The 23,620-nt window shown below is 44.9% G+C and overlaps 1 protein-coding gene across 1 annotated transcript in view; it reads right to left on the bottom strand.

Moving 5' to 3' along the window:
* The window catches only part of LOC137380263 (plexin-A1-like), a 484,672-nt gene extending 461,559 nt beyond the window's left edge, over positions 1–23,113 (bottom strand). The window contains exon 1 of the mRNA XM_068052142.1: positions 23,012–23,113. The gene's annotated coding sequence lies outside the window, so the exon portion shown is untranslated. The remainder of the gene's footprint in view (positions 1–23,011) is intronic.
* Between the last annotated feature and the right edge of the window lie 507 nt (positions 23,114–23,620).

Here is a 23,620-nt window from a genome sequence, read left to right on the forward strand (position 1 = left end):
GTGGATCATCTAAATCATTAATGTACACTACAAACAGCAAGGATCCCAGCACCGATCCCTGTGGTACACCACTGGTCACAGGCTTCCACTCGCAGAAACAACCCTCGACCATCACCCTCTGTCTCCTGCCACTAAGCCAATTTTAGATCCAATTTGCCAAATTGCCCTGGATCCCATGGGCTCTTACCTTCTTAACCAATCTCCCATGCGGGACCTTATCAAAAGCCTTACTGAATTCCATGTAGACTACATCAACTGCCTTACCTTCATCTACACATCTTGTCACCTCCTCAAAAAATTCAATCAAGTTTGTCAGACACGATCTCCCACTGACAAAGCCATGCTGACTATCCTTGATTAATCCCTGCCTCTCCAAGTGGAGATTAATCCTCTCCCTCAGAATTTTTTCCAATAGATTCCCTAACAATGTTAGACTCACCGGTCTGTAATTACCTGGTTTATCCCTGCTACCCTTCTTGAATAATGGTACCACATTCGCAGTCCTCCAATCCTCTGGTACCTCTCCTGTGGCCAGAGAGGATTTGAAAATTTGCGTCAGAGCCCCTGCTATCTCCTCCCTTGCCTCACATAACAGCCTGGGATACATCTCATCTGGGCCTGGGGGTTTATCCACTTTTAAGCCCGCTAAAACAGCCGATACTTCCTCCCTTTCAATGCCAATTTGTTCAAGCATATCACAATCCCCCTCCCTGATCTCTACACCTACATTGTCCTTCTCCATAATGAACACAGATGAAAAGTAATCATTTAAAACCTCACACACACTGCAGATCATGATTCACTTGCAGCTCACCACGGAAACTAGGGACTATAACTGGCCGCCTTGCCAGCAAAACCCACAACACAAGAACTTGGGGATGAAGACATAATTTTAAATTCCCAATTTCCTTGGGGCTACCTCTACGATTCAATGAGTAACACACAGGAGGTGCAGAGGGATAACAGAGGCTGATCAAAGGTTAGCGATAAGTTGGTTAATCCGAACCAGGACAATTATGTTTTTGGGTGGGGGTGGGGGTGGTTGGTGAATGGAGACAGAGATGAGATGAGATGAACACACCAGCTTCTGACCACTGGTCAGTGATCTGAGCAACTGCCTGCAGCAGATGCTGGAAAACGGCAACTGGAATATGAAGTCTCTGAATTGATGAATTTTTTATTTTTATTTATTCCTAGGATGCGCACATCACTGGCAAGGGCAGCATTTATTGCCCATCCCTAATTACCCTCTAGATGGTAGTGGTGGACTGCCAACTTGAACCGCTGCAGTCCATGCAGCGTAGGTGCTCCCACAGTGCTGTTAGGGATGGAATTCCAGGATTTTGACCCAGCGACGACGAAGGAACGGTGATGTAGTTCCAAGCCAGAATGGTGTGTGACTTGGAAGGGAACTTGCCGATCGTGGTGTTCCTGTGCATCCACTGCCCTAGACTTTCCAGAGGATAGGAGGTCACAGGTTTGGAAGCTGAATAGTATGGCGACACTCACAATCAGACACGGCAAGACATTGAATTCTCCATGGGACTGCGCCCCATGAGTCTTCAGACCAGGGCACATGAAAGCCTAACTCCCTCCTACTTTGTGCTAACCTGTCAGAGCCACTGGACTGAGAAGGAAAACCATTGAAATATGACCACCACCGTTAATGCCTCATGGCAACCAGAAGGTTTATTTCTAGAGGAATGAGACTGGCCTTCTCAATCTGCTATCATCTCTCTCTTTTTTCACCAAGCTCATTCTACTTACCAAGAAAGAACTCCTGAATCTCCCTTTCATTCAAGGCTTCAATTCCAAATTGTTCTGTGTCTGGTACTCTGTCACTAGCGGGCTCCTCCAAATTTTAAGTCATAGCCCAGTGAAAACAGGATCATAACCTGGTCGCAAATGGCGTTTCAGGATTTGGCCGACTGAACATTTGAGGAATTTGAAGAGACACAGAATGGGTAGGTCATCCCAAGGCTGTGTTTCAGTGAACAGGCACTGAATGAAAGACTGACTCATCCCACAACAATGTCACATTCTGAGCATTTTCAGAATGCCAGCCAGATAGACAAGACTTCATGCCTTCCCCACAGATTAAAACCCTGACACTAGTTTCTTGGTGCTGATTTGGAGTGAGTGCTTTTCCTGAATTGGAAGTATGAACAGGTTGAGACAGATTAGTCTTGCTTCTCCCAGTATTTTCTTTACCCAGAATGATACAGGGCTAAAGATGTTACATTAAGGACAGTCTAGGCTTGTATTCCCAAGTATAGAAAAGATGTTCCAAATGAGGTGTTTAAGATGGTTAAAGGATTTGACAAGGTCGATTGAAAGAAACGATTTCCGAGAGTTTAAACTTTAAAATGGGAGTTCAGATACAGATCGGCCACAATCTGATTGAATGGAAGAGCAGGCTCGAGGAGCTGAGCGATCTCCTCCTGCTCCCATGTTCCTGAAGCTGCTGGCTCCTGCTGGGGCACACTCCCACAGACACCAAGGAAATTAGGAAAGCAAAGAGAGGGGAGGAAAGAATATTGGCAACCAAAATCAAGGTGAACCCAAAGATGTTTTATCAATACACTAAGAGTAAGAAGATAACGAAGGGGAGTGTAGGGCCCATAAAAGACCAAAAAGGTAACCTATGCGTTGGAGCAGAAGATATTGGTATGGTTCTTCATGAATACTTTGCGTCTGTCTTCACAAAAGAGGGGGGCGATGCAGATATTGTAGCTAAGGAGGAAGAGTGTGACGTATTGGATGTGATAAGCATAGGGAGAGAGGAGGTATTAATGGGATTAGCATCCTTGAAAGTTGATATATCACCAGGACCAAATGAAATGTAGGCTGTTAAAAGAAGCAAGAGAGGAAATAGCAGAGGGTCTGACCATCATTTTTCAGTCCTCACTGGATACAGGTGTGGTGCCGGAGGATTGGAGAATTGCTAACGTTGTACCTCTGTTTAAAAAGGGAGTGAAGGATAGACCGAATAATTACAGGCCAGTCAATCTAACCTCAGTAGTGGGCAAATTATTGGAATCTACTCTGAGAAACAGGATAAACTGTCACTTAGAAAGGCTCAGGTTAATCAAGGATAGTCAGCATGGATTTGTTAAAGGAAGATGTTGTTTGACCAACTTGATTGAAGAAGTAACAAGGAAGATGGAGGAGAGTAGTGCAGTACTGGGTCCCCTGCTTTTTGTGGTGTATATCAACGATTTGGACGTAAATGTAAGGGGCATGATCAAGAGGTTTGCGGACGACACAAAGATTGGTCATGTGGTAGATAGCAAGGAAGATAGCTGTAGGCTGCAGGAAGATATTGATGGTCTGCTCTGGTCAGATGGGCAGAAAAGTGGCAAATGGAATTCAACTCGGAGAAGTGTGAGGTGATGCATTTGGGGAGGTCAAACAAGGCAAAGGAATACACGATTAATGGAAAAATACTGAGAAGTGTAGAGGAAGTGAGGGACCTTGGAGTGAATGTCCACAGATCCCTGAAGGTAGCAGGACAGGTTGAGAAGGTGGTTAAGAAGGCATATGGAATCCTTTCCTATATTAGTCGAGGTACAGAATAAGAGCAGGGAGGTTATGTTGGAACTGTATAACTCATTGGTTAGGCCACAACTTGAGTACTGTGTGCAGTTCTGGTCACCTCATTACAGAAAGGATGTTAATGCACTAGAGAGGAGATTTACGAAGATGTTGCCAGGACTAGAAAAATGCAGCTATGAGGAAAGATTGGATAGGCAGGGGTTGTTCTCCTTGGAATAGAGAAGGCTAAGGGGAAATCTGATTGAAATGTACAAAATTTTGAGAAGCCTGGATAGAGTGGAGGTGAAGGGTGTATTCACCTTAGCAGAGAGGCCAGTGACGAGAGGGCATAGATTTAAAGCAATTGGTCAAAAAATTAGAGGGGAGATGAGGAAAAACATTTTCACCCAGAGGGTGGTGGGGGTCTGGAACTCACTGCCTGAAAGGGTCGTTGAGGCAGAAACCCTCAACTCATTCAAAAGGAGTCTGGATATGCACCTCAAGTGCCGTAAGCTGCAGGGCTACGGAGCAAATGCTGGAAGGTGGGATTAGAATCAGTGAAGCGTTTTTCAGCTGGCACAGACATGATGGGCCGAGTCGGCCTCTTTCTGTGCCTTAAACTTTCTATGATTCTATACCAACAGCCATCCAAAACTTTGTTCAAACAACCGTCCATTCATACATGACAGTCAGTGGTGGTCTTATCCTACCACAGATAGTATTGTGTTCTTGTTACTAGACTACTAATTAAGAGGGTCTGAAATGATTGAATTCAACGTTCAGTCCGGCAGGCTGTAGTGTGCCTAATCGGAAACCAAGATGCTGTTCCTTGAGCTCGTATTGATATTCACTGGAACACTGCAGCAGTCCCAGGACAGAGATGTGGGCATGAGAGCAGGGGGGTGTGTTGAAATGGCAAGCGACAGGGAGCTCGGGGTCTGATGAAGGGTCACAGACCTGAAACGTTAACTCTGCTTCTCTCTCCACAGATGCTGCCAGACCTGCTGAGTATATCCAGAACTTTCTATTTTTATTTCAGATTTACAGCATCCGCAGTATTTTGCTTTTATTTTAGCAATTAAGAGGCCTGGACTAATAATCCAGAGAACATGGGCTGAATTTTATTCAGACGCCGCGCTCCATGGTGGCACCCTTTGAACTCGGTGGGGAGCCCGCTTTCAGCGGCTGCTGAGGAGCCCCCCCCACTCCCCCCACCCGCAATATTTCCCATGAGGGTTCATTTAAAGAGTGGAGACGGAGTGGCCAGCCCCGATGACGTGTAGGTGCGGCCTCGTGTCCCCAGCAAATGCGCCCGGCACCTATTTTTTTTTTTAAAAAGGGCTTAAAACCCTTAAAATACTTTATAAATTCTTAAACGGGCAGCAGCATTAAAATTTTATTGAACACTAAAAAATATGCGGATGGGCCTGCCCCAACCCGAATACCCAAAATGACCAACACATTTTCTTTTTTCCCTACCCAAACTTTACCCCCAAACCTGTAACATTTGGCCTATGACCCCCAACCCACATCCAATTAAAATTGATTTCCCCGCTCCACCCCTCCCGTCCTGAAATTTTTATTGCACCCACTCCCCACCAGGTTCTCACCTCGGAACGCCACGCGGAGGGGACAGGGGGGCCGCACTGACATCCGCTCGCCGCAGTAATATGCGACAGGCCTCTCCCCGCCACATTTTACCGGCCCCCACGCCACGACCAGCAGCGTCAAGGGGCCAGTAAAATGCAGCCCCATAAGTTCAAATCCCACCATGGGAATTTGAGAATTTGAATTTGGTTCAAAAATAAATCTGGAAACAAAAGACTTAGTAATCAGTAAAAGTGTTGAAGTTGTCAGATTGTTGTAAAAACCTATCTGGCTTCAGGGAAGGAAACCCGCTGCCCTGACCTGGTCTAGGCCTATGTGTGATTCCAGTCCCACACCAACATGGCTTGCCTTCTACATTGACGCATTTAAGAGGAATTAAGCACATGAGGGAGGAAGGAATAGAAGGATATGCAGATAGGGTTAGATGAAGAGGGCTGGGGAGGAGGCTCAAGTGGAGCATAAATGCCAGCACAGACCAGTTGGGCTGAATGGCCTGTTTCTGTGCTGTCGAATGCAACACAGGGCATCACAACCATGGCAAACTCTGTCTCAATGGACACCACCACCCACAGAAATATTATTCAGTAGCAATGAGGAGCTGGAACACGGGCTGATTTTATTTTTCCCCAAAGTTAAGGGATTGAACCCTGGGAATTTGATATTTTGTACAGTTGATACATAATGGGCTTTGCACTGAGCCATTGCAGAGTGTGGGGGGGGGGGGGATCAGAAGGAAACTCTCCCTTCAGGTTAACTTTAGAGACTGTACTGGCTAAGCATACAGGCACATTATACAAACACACTAGATAACCAGAGAACTAGACAGAGATAGCAGCCATTATGAAGCAGTAATCTCATTAAGTGAGGTCAAAGGATGTCAAAATATCAAGAACGAAAATGCTATTTATTTGCCATTGGAACCCCATGATTAGATTACTGTATTCCGCTGACAACCATCTAATATCACTTACAATATTCGGAGGCTGGTTAATTTTTAATAAATGGCAATAAGCCAGCACAACGATCGATGGCACAAATACCTCCCTTCAAATTGCGGACGTCAGGAGAAACAAGGTTACTTGTGATAATTGAACAAACATTCAGCTCCCCCGATGCGTTTCTCCAGTGTGCACCCTAGTTATAAGGGCTGGGAAGTTTGAGTTCCTAGTTTGGATTGAGCTGGCTGACCTTAGGCAGACTAATGTAGGGGGTAATCGGCAGGAGTCCGAGGAACACTGAACGAATAACTAGGCGATGCTCACTACCTCGAATCACAGATGAGAAAAAATGGCCAGTTAGGAATGAAGTACATCAAGGCAGGCACAACACATGTAACCTTGAGGGCAACCTTAGCAGAGGAGGCGGCCAAGGAGAAAGTTTGGAAGCAAACCTGGTCTTTGTAACTTTCACTAGTACTACAACAATCATCTGACTTGACTTTGTAATCTGGCAACCTTGCAAAGTGATTAATGGGCCGCCATTGGTTTTGTTTATGTGCATCTGTCTGCAATGAATGGCCTTGTTAAACTGCTCTTTTCAAACAAATTATAGGTTACAATCAGTCTGAAGCCACAACATGCACTAAACTATACTTAACAGTAAGTTAACAAAATAACAAGTCTTGATTTTACACTGGCCCTGCCGGTGCCCTCCTATCACCACTGCACATTAGATGGCAAGACGTGCACTGGTATGCAACATGTGCCCCTCCCTTCCCCACCTCTGACACACAGCATACCCATTTGGGCTCATCCACATGTTAGCACTTTTAGCACAAGCGTTTGCACGATTACTAAGCCACTTCGCACACTGGCCCCTCCTCCAACCCGAGAGGGAGGAAAACGATTTCCTCTGGTGGGGTGAGTCCAGAACAAGGGGGGCATAATTTTAAAATTAGAGCCAGGGTGTTCAGGGGGTGATGTCAGGAAGCACTACTTCACACAAAGGGTAGTGGAAATCTGGAACTCTCTCCCCTGAAAAGCTGTTGAGGCTGGAGCGTCAATTGAAAACTTCATGACTGAGACTGGTAGATTTTTGTTGGGTAAGGGTATTAAGGAAACCAACGTGGGCAGATGGAGTCAAGATACAGATCAGCCATGATCAAATCAACTGGCAGAACAGTCTCGAGGGGCTGAATGGTTTATACTTGTTCCTAAGGCAGCTCCTGTGGTAACATAGTTGATCCCTTACTTTAGATCACCTTGAGTGCCATTTACTGGTAACGCCCTGATCAGCATCAGGCAGTAAGTCTGGTTGTTAAGGGAACATCTATAAATGACACTCAAACAAATCGGAGATATTGACACAAAATGAGGGAATGCGTCAATTAATGACCCCAGCGTGATCAACAGCCGTTGTCTCACTGTCTCAACATAAAAGTGACCTCGGGAGCTCCCTGTGACCCAACGACAGATACTACTTTGATGAAAAGATGCACATTTTTGGGGATGAGGGGGAGCTTTATACTGAATCACATTATACCCTTTTTTAGTTCATTCGTGGAATATGGACATAGCTGGTTCGGCCAGCATTTATTGCCCACCCTTATTGCCCTTGAGAAGGTGGTGGTGAGCCGCCTTCTTGAACCGCTGCAGTCCCTGTGGTGTAGATACACCCACAGTGCTGTTAGGGAGGGAGTTCCAGGATTTTGACCCAGCGACAGTGAAGGAATGGTGATATAGTTCCAAGACAGGATGGTGTGTGGCTTGGAGGGGAACTTGCAGGTGGTGGTGTTCCAGTGCATCTGCTGCCCTTGTCCTTCTAGGTGGTAGAGGTCAGGGGTTCGGCATCACATCGGAATTATAAATTAGACCAAGGCCACAGGGAAATCACTGGAGCTGGTGGGTCAGACAATTTGCAAGTCAAATTTGACCTGCTGCAACAAAATTTCTAACTGGAAGTCACACAATGATCTGTGTTGTAAAGGCTGCACATCTGAAAACCCTGGTTACAATATATACAAAACAGGTTTTAATTGCATCTACTGTTAGGAATCATCCTCAAGTAGTTATTTTAATGAAGAGCTTGTATAAGATTGCAATTTTTTGGTTCTCTGTGTAATTAGTCCAGGTTTCTAGATTACTTGTCCAGTGACAACCACTACATTCCGGGTCCAGCTACCTTCTTCAAAATCAGAATTCACTTGACTCTATAAATTCCCTGGTCAAATCAGTCAAGAGACAGCAACAGTCTGAAACTTCACAAAAGACAAAACATAAGGATGTCCCTGGTGTGCTGACCTTGTGGAGAAGCCTCACAATAAAGTCTGCTTTATCTGTCTCTGCGCCGGCAAAAAAAAACAGCAGACACACAGTTAGACTTATCGCGAAAGCAAATCAAAGCTCAGTGCAGAGACAGGGGCACAGTTACTGGGAGAGGGTTTGCCCAGGGCAACTGGACCTGAAGGAGGCCACCTATCAGTCATTTTGGGAGGCAAGAATTTCAAAATTCAAAGCAGTGTCACCAAAGCAGTGTGAACAGGAATGAGATTGATCCCACCCATTGAAAAAAAAGGTAATTATAGGGTAATGGAGGAATTCAAGTTTCAAGGAGGTGCAGTTAGTGCGAGGGAACCAAGAGTGATTTTGCTTAGATGGCCACACACACCCTTGTTTCAGGTCTGCCCCCACCCCCCACAAACCCCCTGATGATCTAAACATAATACAAGCTCAGCAATTCGTGACTAGACACACAGAAGAATTTGACAGTCAGAACACGGGGTCAAAATCTTGCATCTCTGGGACTATCCTGCCATTTGTAAAGTGGCAGAGACACAGGTGTGAAGCAGAAAATGGAAACCAACTACTTAAGGCATCAAACTCTCACTTCCCCCAAATCTCATGGGGACAGGAGTGTATAAGAAGGAGATGTTTAATGTTATTTGCAGTTCAATGGCTCCCCCGGGCAACTTAGTCCCTCTCCCAGATCATGCAATCGCCACAAATTTCACTCTTCATACACTTTAGATGAGGCATTTCAGCACAACATGTGAAACAGATCCCAGGACAAAGCAGATGATTTGGACAATCTGTTAAGTCACATAATATCACAGAAAGCAAACAATCTGATCTGTTAAGAGAGTCTAAAAATGAGTTTTCCTTCTCCAATTTTCTCTTCTGAAGGAATAGTCTCCTGCCTTGCTAAGAGGCCACAGGCTGGGTATTGCTTTGACTAACTGGCTATTAGTTATGGATTAGCCTGATGGTTGAGTGTCGGAAGGGCATTGGACTGGGATGCAAAGCCATCACAGCCAAGCTCCAATTCTGTCCTCTGACCAACTTCCGCCTGTGCGCACACTTCCCAAGTGATGATACTGGACAGCAACTGGGTGAGACTACCCCAACAAATGTTGCTCTCTCCTTACCAAGCAAACCAAGGTCTCATAAGGAATTCCTATCAACAATGCTGTCTTAGATGATCTAATTCAGTATTGATCACCAAACCTGGGATCTCGAGGGTCTGTTTGCATCACCAAACCTAGTTTCATTACCTTGTTGGTAGACATCTAGGCTCATAACTCGGATCCACTCGACAAGTGCCAGAATAAGGGAGCTGGATTAAGCAGTGTCAATGGCAGGAATCAGCTCCTGGATACAGTGCCCAAAATGTAACACCACTTTGATATCAGCTATGAAGAGATTAACTTACACTTGTGCAATGTCTTCAACATCTCAAAATGCTTCCCAAGATGCGTGAGATTCTCCCTCTATCTAACTTTCCTTTAAATGCATCTGTTATTCACCTCAACATTCTAACCACTCTCTGGGTAAAGAAGGTTCTCCTGAATTTCCTACTGGATTTATTAGTGACCATTTTATTTTTAATTGCCCCTAGTTTTGGACTCCACACAAGTGGAACCGTCTGTTCTACAATTACCCTACTGAATCCCTTCATAATTTTTAAAAGCCTCTATTAGGTCACCGTCCTCAGCTCTTTCTTTTCTCGAGAAAAGAGCCCCAACATGGTCCATCTTAGAGGCATTTCTAAACACCGAGATTCTGCAACCTGGAATACAGAAAACTTAAACAATTGCGATGTAGGAACTGAAGGTTTGCTACACCGTACAACTACATTCCTTTCAGTAACACCGCATGGCCATTGACCCATCTGTCCCCATCCCACCCCACCAGGTGTCCCTGTCGGAGCGCTGACCAACCTTCATCTTTCCTGGCAGGTAAATATCTACATCTATATAGCACCTTGAAGGCAAAATGCCTCAAAGTGTTTTGCACAATGAATGATCTTTGAAAATGCATAACTATTATGTAAGCATGATTGGCTGCCATTTCACATCAGTAACATCCCATAAACAGCAATAAAAGAATTTATATAGCGCATTTCACAACCTCAGAACATCCTAAAGGGCTTCAGTCAATGAAGTACTTTTTGAAGCGTAGTCACTGTTGTGGTGTAATGGAAACATGGCCAATTTACACACAAAGATCCCACAAACAGCAATCCGAAAGACGGCGCCTCCGACAGTGAAGCGAAGTTATGTACTCAACTCTCTGGAGGGGACTTGAACCTGTGACCTTCTGCCTCAGAGGCAAGAGATAAATGACCAGTTAACCCGTGTCTGCTAGGGTTGGCTGACAGGGAAATGTTGCCGTGGACACCGGCAGAATTCCTCCTCTCCGAATCATCCAAGGAATCTTTTAGCAACAACCCAAACAGACTGCCTCAGCTGAATGTCTCATTCGAAGACGAGATGTGGTATAAATGCTCATTAGCATTTCATTCCATCAACATAGCGAGTCTTTTTTTTAAATTGGATAAAATTAAAGTTATTCCACTTAGTTTCAAACAAATGAGAGAGACACTTTATGGACAATTTCAGAGGAAAATAACTCACCGTCTGCCTCAGGTTCAACAACTGAATTCACTTGTGACACAATTAAATCGACTTTGGAGAACTGTAGAAAAAAACGTTAGTGTCTTCAATTGAATCTGTGGGTGTTCTCAGACTCTAATGTCTATATCCTAATGACAGGGTCAATTTAAATACTTTAGGGCCCTGAGCGCTTGAACTTTTCTTGCAGAGAAATAAGATACAACACCAGGTGAGAGCAAGTGAGGAGCAGCAGCATGCAGGATATGTCCAGGCAAATCCAGGAGAGAGAGAGGATACAGACAGAGGCAGAGACAGAAAATAAGGAGTGCAGAGGAGCAGAGATTACATACAGAAAGGTTAAAATCTCTCCATGTGAACTTTGCAACTCGCTAAACTATAACCAACACATTAACATTTGTTTTTATGCATGTTCAATTTCTTTCTTATTCCTAGGTTTTATGATTTAAAGAATTAATGGTTTTTGAAACAGCATATTAGCAAGAAAAATTCAGATCTGAAGTTGCAGTCTTTCCCACCCACATTCATCGCACCCCCTCCTCCCCCACCCTGACCCATCTGTCTTGCTTCTATCCTGCCCCCCTATCCCACCATTTGTTTTCAGACTTGGTCACTGCCCCATGTGCAGTGCAATAGGAACCTAAAGCAGTGTGTTAACAGAGAAATAAGGGTCCAGCATTTGAATTAAAAGCAAAACCTATCCACAGTTGGCCCCCACCCATTCTATCACAATGGAATCCAATTGTAGATCGCTCTACTGCCGCCCAGGAGTCCAACCTGGGAACTTTCCAGCATTAGCCATGCACACTTGCCCGTATCAGAAGCCCCATTGCAGTGCTTCATGACATAATCAACCACCTGTGCCAATCCAATCCTGCAATTCCCACCAATCCTTATCCCAACTCACCCCCCGCCCCCCACAAAAAGAAAAAAAAACTTGCATTTACATAGCGCCTATCACGACCACTGGACACCCCAAAGTGCTTTACAGCCAATGAAATACTTTTGAAGTGTAGTCACTGTTGTAATGTAGGAAACGCAGCAGCCAATTTGCACACAGCAAGCTCCCACAAACAGCAATGAGATAATGACCAGATAATCCAATTTTTTGATGTTGATTGAGGGACACTGGGGAGAAATCCCCTGCTCTTCTTTGAATAGTGTCATGGGATCTTTTACATTCACCTGTGAGGGCAAACGGAGCCTCGGGTTAACATCTCAACTGAAAGACAGCACCTCCGACAGTGCAGCACTCCCTCAGAACTGCACTGGAGTGGCAACCTACATAGGAAATAGGAGTAGGCCATTTGGCCCCTACAACCACAACTTGCATTTATGTTGCATCTTTAACAAAGTGAAACAACCCAAGGTGATTCACAGTAGCACTAACAAGTGTTCCCCATCCCTAAAATTTTGTTCTAACAGAAAAGTTCAAAGGAAATGAAAAGACAAACACCTGCTTTTAAATATGCCCCTATAATTGTTCACCAATCCTGGAGGGTTGGCAACGCTAAACACACTAGCTGTGCTGTCACGATAACCTATAATCTCCAAGTAAAAAGTCTCAGGCTACAGTCATAGAATGATACAGTACAAAAGCAGGCCATTCAGCCCATCTTGCCTGTGCTGACTCTTTGAAAGAACTATCTCATTAATCTCATTCGCTGCTCTTTCCCCAAATCCCTGCCAATATTCCTGACTGGTCTACATTAATCCACAGAATTTACTGTAGGGGTCAGCAAAGAGAAAAAAGGTGAATTCCTGATTGCGGTCATCCCTCGTAATAGTTTCCTTCCCTTCTTGGCAAACTCAACTCACTCCCAATAAACCCTCTCTCAGGAAATCAATTATATTCCATTTCTCTGGTCAAAGTAACATGAAAACACAAGATGATTAAGTCAGTATAAACAGGATGTACTGCACAGTTGGAGGATAATGGCCCTTCTCACTGCCGAGCATACACCAGAGGGACAAGCCTAGCTCTGCTTGATGTAATCTCACTTATCCTTGGAATAATAAGAAAAAATTAGAATAATTCTACAGAGTAACAGTGTGTGGGAGGTGCAAAAAAAAAAAGAGAGAAATTGGAAATCTGGTTACTGAAGTGGATAAGGAGGGCAAAAAAAAAAAGATGTCGTCTTTCAAATGAGACATTAAACCAAGGCCCCATCTGCCCTCACAGGTGAATGTAAAGTATCCTACGGCACTATCTTAAAGAGCAGGGGCATTCTCCCTAGTGTTCTGGCCAATATTTATCCCCCAACTAACATCTAAAATTGATTATCTATCATTACATTCCTGTGTGTGGGAGCTTGCTGTGCAGAAATTGGCTGTTGCGATTTCTACATTATAACTTTCTAAGGCACTTTGTGGTGTCCTGAAGTTGGGAAAGGTGCAACAGAAATGCAAATTCCTGCTTTCTTTTATAGGTAAATACTGACCTAGTCCCCAAAGTGTTAAAGCTAACAGAGTTCAGCCTGGTCTGCAATACAGTTAGCTCATATGTGGAAAATGTCCTGCTGCTTTTGGGTAGGGGAAGAGGGGGCTGAGGAATGGAGTGTAGCCAGGCATTGTCAACCTCAAATGGAGGAGCCCACTTAACGTGGTACATCAGGAGGTGGTCCCAGGCCTCCACTCCTACCACAGTCTCCAACTGAAATCCTTACCCAGGTTTGTTCAGAAGGCAGAACTGGATGCAGTTCCGGCCCACTGCGCTAACTTGGCTCAGTTGGTACTATTATTGCATCAGAAGGTTGTGGATTCCAGCCCTATGGCAAGTTTGGATGGCACAATCGAGGTGAAAGCTCTAGTGCAGGGAGCACTGCCTTGGGACGAGATGGTTAAATGGTCGTGATAGAAAAATGGTAAGGTTTGAGTTTGGAGAGAAATAGATCAAATGACCAAGGAACGGTCTTCACCTGAACTGAACCTGTGGCCTCTCATCAGGTTCAATCACTCCACAGTTTATTTTCTTTATTTATTCTTCAGATGTAGGCATGGCTGCCAACTACCATTCATCCCTAGCTGCCTTCTTGGCAGTTTGATACAACCGAGAGATTTGCTAGGCCACTTCGGAGGACAGTTCAGTCATGTATAGATTCAGACTGGATAAGGCTGACAAGTCTCCTTCCCTAAAAGGACAATACCCTTCCTCAGGTGTCCTACAGGATGACCTGCTCCAACCAGACCACACACACCAACGTGTAGGAGGGCGAGGCATTCGGTTACACAAGAGGAGTTGGCACAGCGGAGGATAATTTAAGACGGTTTCCGTTGCAGTGTTGTTACTGAAGGAGATACTTTGCGTGTTATGATAAAATGCTTTTCCTAATTAGGACTGAAAGGATAATGATGGATTTAAACCATGATATATTGCAACTTGAACATTCTGCTAACTCAGTGCTTACACAACATGATGGACCATCATTCGGAGCCAAGTAATCTTCCTCCTGGGCCTTTTTAAACCTGGCAACATCTAGATTTACAAAAGACACTGGCTGCTTGATGGGAATGAAAAATGCTTCCTTGCATGCAGAACTTAGAATAGAGAATTAATAGCTTACACCGTAATCAGTCTTATTTGTTTTGTGTTGTTTGGGGTGGGAGGGGGGGTGGGGGCGGGAAAGACCAAGGAGAACTGCACTCAAGTGGGAACCCCGCCCCTCCCAACTTGAGTTTGGCTCTCCTGTTTTCTCTTTGCCAATGCATGCCAATCTTGTTTAAGAGAATCACTGGGACCGAGGCCAATATTATCGGTTGCCTTTTAATGCTTCATCCGAAAACATGTCAGTTTCCACATGTACCCTACCGCCACCCAGCTCTACCTCAACACCACCTCTCGACTCCTCTCCCGTCTCTAAATTGGCAGACTGTTGCGCCGGCATCCAGTATTGGACGAGCAGAAATTTCTTCCAAGTAAATATTAAGAAGACTGAAAGCCAATGTCTTTGGTCCCCACTCCAAACTCTGTCCCCTAGCCATTGATTCCATCTCTCTCCCTGGCAACTGTCTGAGGCTGAACCAAACTGTTCCCAACTTAGGTGCCACATAAGGAGATATTAGGCCAGATGATCAAAAGCTTGGTCAAAGAGGCAAATTTTAAGGAGTGTCTTAAAGGGAAAAAAAAGGAGCAGATGGGGAGAGGGGTTTAGGGAGGCAGCAAAAGGCAAAGCTGCCAACAGTGGAGCACTTAAATTGGGGATGTTCAACAGGCCAGGATCAGAGGAGTGCAGAGATCTCAAGGGTTATAGGGCTGGAGGAGGTTCGAGATCAGAGGGGAGAGGCCTTTGAGGTGTTCGAAAACAAGGATGAGAATTTTAAAATCGAAGTGCTGTTTAAACAAGAGCCAACGTAGGTCAGCAAGCAAACTAGACTTGGTGCGAGTTAGGACACGGACAGCAGAGTTCTGAGTTTCCAGAGGGTAGAATGTGGGAGGCTTGCCTGGACAGCATTGGAATAAGCAAGTCTAGAGGTAACAAAGGCATGCATGAGGGTTTCAGCAGCAGAGGTGTCGGGCAATGTTACGGAGAAAGAGATAGGTAGTCTTAGCGATGGAAATGCAATTTCTTTCTATTTAAGGACAGTCTCCTGGTCATTGCCAGGAATATTACATGATCCTTGCTGGAAAATGTGCGCATGTTTATAATATATCACTTACACACACACCAGATCAAAGACAGAATTAGACTCAACTGTGAAGCTCTTGTTGGTTGAATAGCTCACCACAACTCTCATCAAGGACTAGTCACATGGACAGGGAATGGAGACTGCTTAATGCCCTTTGAATCACACCCAAGCACGTGTCAACGTCCTTCTCTAATTCTGGCCAGCTGTGCATCCCCATGTCCCTTTACTCCACCATTAGCGGCCATGCCTTCAGCTATCTAGGTCATCACACATTGGAATTCCCTCCCTACACCTCTCCAGAACCTACCTCTTTGACCAAGCTTTTGGTCACCTGTCCTAATGTTTTCTTTTTTTTAATTCTTTCATGAGATGTGGGTGTCGCTGGCAAGGCCAGCATTTGTTGCCCATCCCTAATTGACCTTGACAACTGAATGACTTGCTAGGCCATTTCAGCAGCCAGTTAAGAGTCAGCCACATTGCTGTGGGCCCATGTAGGCCAGACCAGGTAAGGACGACAGATTTAATTCCCTAAAAGGACAGTAGTGAACCAGATGGGTTTTTACGACAATGATAGTTTCATGAAACCATTACTGAGAGGCTAGCTTTCAATTCCAGATTTCTATTAATTAATTTATTAATTGAATTCAAATTCCATCAGCTGCCGTGGTGGGATTTGCAGCCATGTCCCCAAGGCATTAGCCTGGGCCCTATGACTCGGTATCAACTGATAATGCTCCTATGAAGCACTACATAAATGCAAGTTGTTTGTGGCAGATGGGAAAATTGGGGAGCAACATTAAGGAATTACACAAATCCTTTTGTCATTTAATCTCTCTTGCCTGCCACCCTATCACACACCTTCCCTTTTGTTCTTTCCTCCCCTTCCCCTGCCTATGTACAAAAGCAAAATATTGCAGATGCTGGAAATCTGAAATAAAAACCGACAATGCTGGAAATATTCAGCAGGTGTGGCAACATCTGTGGAGAGAGAAATAGAGTTAAAGTTTCAGGTCAACGACATTTCATCAGAAAGGATTCTGACAAAAGCTCATCGACCTGAAACATTAATTCTGTTTCTCCGTCCACAGATGTTGCCAGACCTGGTGTGCATTTCCTGCTGTTATTACACAAGACTTTCCCTGGATCAAACGCTGCCTCCTGATGGTTGGAGGTATTACATGTAACTTGTGATATTAATGGACAGAAAGTGAATGGAGCAGAGTCTTCGGCCAGCTTTCTTTCCCCAAAAAGTTTAATATCGCTCAATAAATGTCACCTTGTCAATCGGCAACATAAAGGTGTCAAGAAGAAATGGGCATCAGTTTTAAATCCAATCCAGACTGCTGGGGTCACAGTCTCCTGTGTCTGTTAGCAGTAAGGATCAGAATAAACGAGGTTCAGGGGGGAACTCTGTAACCAGCTCCCAATGGACAAAGACCCACAGCAGAAAGCTGGCTTTCATTCAGTGTTGAAGTGTATTATTAAGGGCAGGAGACAGAGAACTTTCGGTTGCCTCAATCCCAAGGTGTACCGTCCCTGGGAGTGCCCAGAATTGACATGAAACACCATCACCCCTCAGTCTGGCAGCGTAAAATTCACACAAAATAGTTTTTTTTTAAAATCACATTGGTGCCTCTTCATGCAGAAGGAGGCTGAACAACTAAATTTAAACAAAAAAATTCACTGGACTGTCAATTATAAATTTGGATAAATGATCCCTACCGTGTGCATATATAAACCATAAAATGGGAACATTAATCCATCTGGCTTAACTGGTCATACAAGGCAGCTGTAACCAGATAGGCAACATCCAACTGTTTGTTATTAGTTCTCATGAAGTGAGACAGCACGAAGTCAGTGTCTGCCAGCTATGCATTCAGCAGAGCAAGGGTTAAATATTCATACTTCATGAGCTTGAGGGGACAGTTAGTCACCACATTACACTTCCAGCTCTGGCATCTGACTTTGAATCATTCTGAATGAAAAGTAGAACTTGCATTTATTTCTATAGCATCTTTCACAACCTTAAGATTTGCCAAAGTGCTTTACAATCCTTTTCAAGTGTTTTAATATAAGAAATACAGCAGTCAAATTGCACACCAGCAAGAGCCCAGAAACAGCATTGTTATAATGAGCTCATCTTTTTTTAAAATGATGTTAGTTGAGAGATAAATATGAGACATTAAAACTGAAGTTCCATCTGTCCTCAAGTGTATGTAAAAGTCCCCATGGCACTATCTTGAAGAGCAGTGGAATTTCTCCCCAGTTTCCTGGCAGATATTTACCCCTCAACCATTATCAGTAAAACAGATTATCTGGACAGCTATCACACGGCTGTTTGTGGGAGCTTGCTGTGCACATACTGGCTTCTGCTTTTGCAATAAGGTTACTACAGTGCACTCAGGATTAGGGAAGGAGAGATTGGGACAGTTTCCGTTGCTCATTGCTATTCAGTGCCTCCTACTGGTGAGTCTACATGCAGACAGTAATGCTCTTCAAAAGAGAAGAGGCCCAACACATCATGCTCCTGTGAAGGATACACATTTAAAAGGAAGTGCTGAAGGCAGCTGTGCTACTGAACCCCAGTGACAGGTTCAAGCTGAGAAAACATTGCGCTGGTGGCTGAGAATGTGCCTGTTTAAACCCCTGCACAGCAGGCACAGGGACACCCAATTCCCTGGTATACAAGACGCACAAACACATACTTTCCCCACACAAAGACTCTGAGGGAACCCAGATGAGCGAATGATTTAGAAAACAACCTCCAAAGTCAGCAGAGTTCTGAAGGTATTATAGAAAACTGAGTGGCTAACATAATCCCAGTGCAGCCAGCATCTCTGTGGCTTCACACACATGCACATCGCTGATGCAGACTGCAGGAAGGGAGGGGAGAATTCAGCATGAACAATTTCATTTTAACAGTAACGCAACAATCACAAGACACGTTGGTGGGGGGGGGGGGGGGGGGGTGGGATCACATGCATTCTACAGAAATCAGTGTTAACCCAGTGCAATCTCAGCTTGTGACACACTTTTGAGTCATGCTCTGAATTTATCTCAGTCTGTTATCACCTCACAGTGAGAGACTGGTCCCCGTCAGTCCCCCCACCCCAGAGCCACACAAGCTTTCTGCAAACGCAACCCAAGCTTGGGAGGACACTATCCAGCGTAGCTCTGCAGGCTGTTCAAAATGGGGACAGAAAAGAAATGTAAATCTCTTTCACAGTCTCCAACCATCACACTGTGCCGACATCTAGTCACAACACTGCTCCCAAATGCCAGAATATTGGAGGGGTGGAAGGACTGGATTAAACCCGAGGGGGAAATAAAATTATATACAAAACATACATAGATGATATTAAAGCTAGTTTGTAGCAGATAGTACAAATGGTTCAAAAGTGAGTGAACATGACAGTGACGAAGAATACAGCAGGGGTGACACTGATGAAGTCTTGTTGTTTTCAGATGGGGGAGGGGTGGTGTCCTGAAATCTCCAGAAGCACCTCTCTCACCATTCTACCAAAAAGAGGCTTTCCATTTTGCCAAATATTTGGAAAATTAAAATAGCCGCAGAAGCGAACAAATTAAACCACAGAAATTAACACCTCTGGATTTTTGTTCTTTCACCCTGGCTGCAGGCAGAGTTCAGGGAAGCGTGAGTGTGTTAGACAGGATTACCAGACTGGATGTCTTGCAGTCTTCAGCACGGGACTTCAAACACAGTCTCTCTTCCTCCAGCATTTCCATTCCAACAGGTCCCAGACACTCCGTCTCTCAGAGCCCTCCTGGTTAACGCTTTATAAAAAACACATCGTGTCCTATCCCATTCCCTCCCCAGTTCCCAAAGCTCCTGGAGAATCGACTGAGCTACATTCATGAGCTTTCCAAACACTATCACCAAGCCCCCGCACCCCCCCCCAAATCTTCAGCGGACCCGTTTTAAAAATAAAACATTATATTTTCAGTTTTGAACTGCAGGTTGGATATTTTTAAGCAATCAAGTGTTTCAGCACTGCTGTTTAGGGCTTCGTGTACAAAAGGTTTTAATAAACCACTGACAAAACCTAGGAGGGTTCCAGAGTGCTCGGCCCTTTAAAGACTTTCCCATCTCGCCACTAATCTTCCCAGAAACAACAGTGACTCAAATATTGAGAGCAGCCAGGCTGCTAATGTAGAAACAGATCCAGAGAGAACAAAACGCTTCATTATACTGTGTAATTGGGGAGATGCGGTGAGTTGTTTATAGGAGTTGTGGGATGAGTGGAAATGTGACCTTTTGACAAAACATGCAAGTCCGGCTTTCTGTTTTGCGACGGAAGGATTGGGTGGAAAGACATTCCCCAATCTTGGCTCAGATAGAGCCGCAGTTTACAATTCCAGCATCAATACTTAAAATACAACTCCTTTAGGATAGGGGGAGGAGAGAGAGAGAGAGAGAGAGGCAGAGAGAAAAAGAGAGAGAGAGAGAAAGAGAGAGAGAGAGAAAGAGAGAGAGAGAGAAAGAGAGAGAGAGAGAAAGAGAGAGAGAGAGAAAGAGAGAGAGGGAAGCAGAGAGAGAGAGAAGAGAGAGAGAGGGAAGCAGAGAGAGAGAGAGGAGAGAGAGAGAGAAGCAGAGAGCGAGAGAGGAGAGAGAGAGAGAAGCAGAGAGCGAGAGAGGAGAGAGAGAGAGAAGCAGAGAGCGAGAGAGGAGAGAGAGAGAGAAGCAGAGAGCGAGAGAGGAGAGAGAGAAGCAGAGAGCGAGAGAGGAGAGAGAGAAGCAGAGAGCGAGAGAGGAGAGAGAGAAGCAGAGAGCGAGAGAGGAGAGAGAGAAGCAGAGAGCGAGAAGGAGAGAGAAGCAGAGAGCGAGAAGGAGAGAGAAGCAGAGAGCGAGAAGGAGAGAGAAGCAGAGAGAGAGAAGCAGAGAGAGAGAAGCAGAGAGAGAGAAGCAGAGAGAGAGAAGCAGAGAGAGAGAAGCAGAGAGAGAGAAGCAGAGAGAGAGAAGGAGAGAGAAGCAGAGAGAGAGAGAAGCAGAGAGAGAGAGAAGCAGAGAGAGAGAGAAGCAGAGAGAGAGAGAAGCAGAGAGAGAGAGAAGCAGAGAGAAGCAGAGAGAAGCAGAGAGAGAGAGAAGCAGAGAGAGAGAGAAGCAGAGAGAGGAGAGAGAAGCAGAGAGAGGAGAGAGAAGCAGAGAGAGGAGAGAGAAGCAGAGAGAGGAGAGAGGAGAGAGAAGCAGAGAGAAGCAGAGAGAAGCAGAGAGAAGGAGAGAGAAGGAGAGAGAAGGAGAGAGAAGGAGAGAGATAAGCAGAGAAAGAGAGAGGAGAGAAGCTGAGAAAGAGTGACAGAGAAGGAGAGAGAGATAAGCAGAGAAAAAAAAAGCAGAGAGAGAGAAGCAGAGAGTGAGAAGGAGAGAGAAGCAGAGAGAGAGAGAGAGAGCAGAGAAAGCAGAGAGATGGAGAGAGAGAGACAGATGCAGAGAGACGCAGACGGAAAAGAAATAGACGTAAATTCTCCAGGCTGGAAGCTTGAAGGATCGAGCTATTGTGCCGATAACGCGGCTTCGCAAAGATTCTTGACCAATTTTACCTTGAAGACGACTTAGCTAATCCTAAAACCGCAGCCAGTTGAAAAGCCACCCACCTCCTCAGCAATATTTGCTTACATTCCACCTGAAGCTAGCTCCTCATATTGTACCAGGGCACAGAGGGGAAAGCTAATTCGGAACAAACCCTGTCAGACTGCAGACACACACTCCCGCCTGCACAACTCCAGCTCGGAGAAAACAAGACAGGCGCTGCCTTAAATAAAAGCAGCCCTATCCCACCGGCTGATTAAAAAGGGAATATTTTAAATACCCGTGTAATATTGGCACAGTGTGAAGGAGTCGGTGTGCGCACGCTTTTGCGAGGAGAGAGAACACCTAAGACAGAAATCGGTAATGAAGATTGATTCTGTTAAGGTTGTTTCTCATTTCACATCCCCTCACACACATTACCTCCCTTGACCTTTGGTAACGGTATGTAATAATTTAGGATCCGCAGAGAGACGCACCTTCATGTTACAAGAGGTTGAACTGCACAATATATATTTTAGGAATACATTTGAGATTGAAACTAAATCGATTATTTCACACACTGGTCTGTAAGACAGAGACGGTCATCCCATAAACACACACACACACAGGCTCTCGCCAAACCAGAATATATATATATATATATATATATATGTTTAAAATTATATATAAACAGTACGGGGTACGCATTTAAACAAACTATTCGGGGTTAAGCAGTCCATAAATAAACTATTACCTGGACACGTCCAAACACCCAATAAAACTTGGAATCTTGAAAGGCTCCCAGATCCTCATCGAAGTTCATGTGTCTTTTTTTTAAAGATTTATTTTCCAAAAAACAAGTCTCATTTTACTTCCCATGGGAAGCCGAGTGAAATGTGTGAAAGTAGCAGGGATGTTAAGAATGTCAATTTCAACCCCGCCGCTCAAGCCAATTTCAAAGTCTTGTCATTTCTCGCCCATTTCACCCTTCACCCCACTCCCTGGTACATTTCACCCTCTCGCTGCTGCTCTCAGGAAAAGGCGGAATCTTCCCAGCCTCGGTGCATTTTCGGTCAGAAGACGCAGAGGTAATTTTTTTTTAAAGCGAGTCTGCACCGCTTTAAAAACACTGCTTGTCATAAATATCACATGAAAAATATATACATCAAAAGTACTGACTTAGAAACAAGTTCATTTCAAGCGTGACTCTCCCTGGAATTTCACATCCCATTCTCACACAGGAACCCGGGAGAAGAATATATTATATATAAATTCTTTACAAACATCCCAGAGAATCTGTCTCCCGGTTTCTCCGCTGTCCGGATGCAGATGGAAGAACGACAGAAAGGGGGGGGGGGGACCCTCTCTGTTCGCGATCAGCGGCTTTCAAAACTCCTCAGTACACATTGCTACCCCTCTTTTTTCTTGCTTTAAACTACAGAAACATGCAGAGAGAGAGCTAAACATGCGGCATATAAACATCAGAAAAGAGCTTTTAAAAACTGGCAAATCTCTCCTGTTATCCCAACTTGCAAGCTTTTACCTCCCCCCCACCCCCCCCCGCCCAAAAAAAAAAAATCAAAACTTACATAATTTATAAAATACTGCATTGAAACAACCGCGGGCTTGTCGTTTGAACCTACTTGCTACAGCCGAACACGCGCAGCTAACCCCAGTCCAAAGAAATGCATCACATTTTCTTCCCCCGTGTAGCATAAAAACTGTTGTAACAAAGAAATCACATGGATACAAAAGCAAGACTTGCTTCTCTGCTACTTTCTCGATCTCAAAAAGCTAGCAATCTTGTATCTTTCTGTTTCAGATGTGTATAATGTACGAAGGGAAACCAGGCCGATCGCAGTACTTACTGTGTGAATGGGTGAACGTCCTTGCCATAATTAGCTCCCAACACTGTTCCTGCTGCTCCTTGCTCGCTACAATCTAGGTGAATGGAATGTAACTCCAGGCATCCAATGGGAACCCCAGCCTCGCTCTCACTCCCCTGGCAAAGTGCGATCCAAGCACTAGAGGGAGCCGGTCCCCACCGCCAGCCGCATTGCAATACAGTACACACTGCCAGCACTGTGGCTTAAAAGGGCAACGCAAAGATACACTACCAACACTGAGTGGCTTAAAAGGGCAACGCAAAGATACACCACCAGCACAGAGTGGCTTAAAAGGGCAACGCAAAGATACACACTCTCTGACAGCACTGACTGTCTTAGAGTCATCGAGTCATTTACAGCACAGAGAGAGGCCATTCAGCCCATCATGTCCATGCAGGCTCTCCACGGAGCTATCCAGTCTGTCCCCCACTCGATCCCCGTAGCCCTGCAAGTCTTTCCCTCAAGTTGAACCTCCTCTTGAAGTCATTGATCCTCTCCGCTTCCACCACCCTTGTGGGCAGCGAGTTCCAGGTCATTACCACCCACTGTGTAAAAAAGTGCTTCCTCATATTCCCCTTGCATCTTTTGTCC

The sequence above is a fragment of the Heterodontus francisci genome, chromosome 19 (assembly GCF_036365525.1).
Source record: "Heterodontus francisci isolate sHetFra1 chromosome 19, sHetFra1.hap1, whole genome shotgun sequence".
NCBI lineage: Eukaryota > Metazoa > Chordata > Chondrichthyes > Heterodontiformes > Heterodontidae > Heterodontus > Heterodontus francisci.